Source organism: Penaeus japonicus, unplaced genomic scaffold, assembly GCF_977035675.1.
Source record: "Penaeus japonicus unplaced genomic scaffold, GWHDUDI00000001_assembly GWHDUDI00000016, whole genome shotgun sequence".
Classification (NCBI taxonomy): domain Eukaryota; kingdom Metazoa; phylum Arthropoda; class Malacostraca; order Decapoda; family Penaeidae; genus Penaeus; species Penaeus japonicus.
Genome location: NW_028234418.1, coordinates 18,648,144 through 18,650,643, shown reverse-complemented (window position 1 = coordinate 18,650,643; position 2,500 = coordinate 18,648,144). Strand labels below are relative to the sequence as shown.

At 26.8% G+C, this 2,500-nt stretch overlaps 1 protein-coding gene across 1 annotated transcript in view; it reads right to left on the bottom strand.

Moving 5' to 3' along the window:
* The window catches only part of LOC122267700 (uncharacterized), a gene marked incomplete at its 3' end in the record, with an annotated part of 292,950 nt that overhangs the window by 130,040 nt on the left and 160,410 nt on the right, over positions 1–2,500 (bottom strand).

Here is a 2,500-nt window from a genome sequence, read left to right as displayed (position 1 = left end):
TCTGTATGCATATATGTATATAATATAGTATGGTATAATATATATATATATATATCTCTCGTTCTTATCTTTACTCTTAATATATATATAAGGGGGAGGGGTGGGTAGGGTATTGGGTGGTGATTTGGTATAGGGTTGATTTGTTTTGGTGGGTAATATAAATATAGATAGATATATATAATATATAATATTTATATACGAATATGCATTTACACACGCTCTATTTAGCTCTCATTCACTTCTACAACATACAGGAGTCTTTCTCGCGTGTATACATACATACATGAATATATATATGAATATCTCGTTCTTTTCTATATATTATCTAATATAGATATATATATATATATACTCACTCTATCTCTCTCTTATTCTTATTATCTTCTCAGAATATATATATATATGTACATATATAATGTGCATAATATATGTATATATATATATATCTCTCTCTTTATATTATATACTATATATAAATATATTACTATATATATATACTCGCTTCTCTCTCCATATATATATCGTATTACCTCTCTCTCTCTCACTCTCATCTCTTTATAAATCTCTATATATTTATATATATACTCTATATATATATATATATATATGTGTATTGTGTGTGTCGTGTGTTAGGCGTATAACATACAAAGATACCAAATATATATATAATTATATTTATTATATATATATATATATAATATATATATAAATATATATATACATAAATATATTTAAAATATAATATATATATAATATATATATCTAATATATATATGTATATAAGAGTGCGTGTGTGTCTGTGCGGCGCGTGCGCGCGTGTGTGAGAGTGAGAAATATATATCTATATATATATATAGTATATATATATATATATATATATATATATATATATACCAATACATAGCATAAATATATATATATGTATATATATATATATACAGATATACATTATATGTATAATATCAAAATAAATATGTAATAAATATATAAATACATATATATATATATATATATATACTCTTAAAATATAAATATATAATATATATATATTAGATATAAACCCACCACAAGCACGCACACCTACATATTATATATACCATTATATATATATATATAAATATAATATATATATATATATATATAAATAAATCTAAACCCACACACCACGCAACACCCACACACACACCCACAACACACACACAACACACACATAATATATACATATTATATATATATTATACTAAATAAAAATAATATATATTATATATAAATATATCATTTATATATATATATATATTTACATTCCCAAAGACAGAGACAGAGACGAAAGCAAGGCAACAAAACATCCAATAGTATAATATAGATACACACACACACACACACACAACACATATTATATATAAATATATAATATTATATAATATATATATAAATATATAATATAATAGAGAGAGAGAGAGAGAGAGAGAGAGAGAGAGAGAGAGAGAGAGAGAGAGAGAGAGAGAGAGAGAGAGAGAGAGAGAGAGAGATCCAACGCCATGGTGGTATACGTAGATGAAGCGGGACATCTACCGGACTGGAAACGTGCCAAAGTGATCCATATATATATACATATATACATATATGTATAAATATAAATATATATATGTATAAATATATCTATACATACATATATATATATATATATATATATATATATATATATATATATAAACACACGACACACGCCACATCCTACATATATATAAATAAATAAATATTATATATGAAATATATTACTATATATTATATATTAATATAATATATATATATATATTTACAGTCATAGACAGAGACAGAGAGCGACACACACACACACACATATATATATAGATACGCACACACACACACACAGAGAGAGAGAGAGAGAGAGAGAGAGAGAGAGAGAGAGAGAGAGAGAGAGAGAGAGAGAGAGAGAGAGAGAGAGAGAGAGAAATGAGGAAAAGAGAGAAGTCTAGAGAGAGAGAGAGCATCGATAGAGAGAGAGAGGAGAGAGAGAGATCCAACCCATGAGGTATACGTAGATGAAGCGGACACTACCGACTGGGAAACGTCCAAAAGTGATCATAAGGATTAGAATCATTAAAGAAAAAATGATGAAGCTGCATTACATCGCGACGGAGGGAGAACATGAATACAGCGTCAGTCGCTTCAAATTATCGACGGTCGCGCAACGTCAATCATACAATGCGGACTAACGAGCGAGAAGTCACGGAAATCAGCTGGGTCAATCACTCTTGACTAATATAATATATGTTTCATGTTAACATGATGTAGCATGTAGAGTTTTGAAGACGGGTACACCAGAAAACGCGTAAATTACATCTCTTGTGTTGTGTAAAAATTCAGAATCATTTATACCCCTTTTATCCATTTGTCCACAACAAATGATCTCAATTCATATATATATATATATATATATATATATATAATATAATATTTATTTATATATATATATATA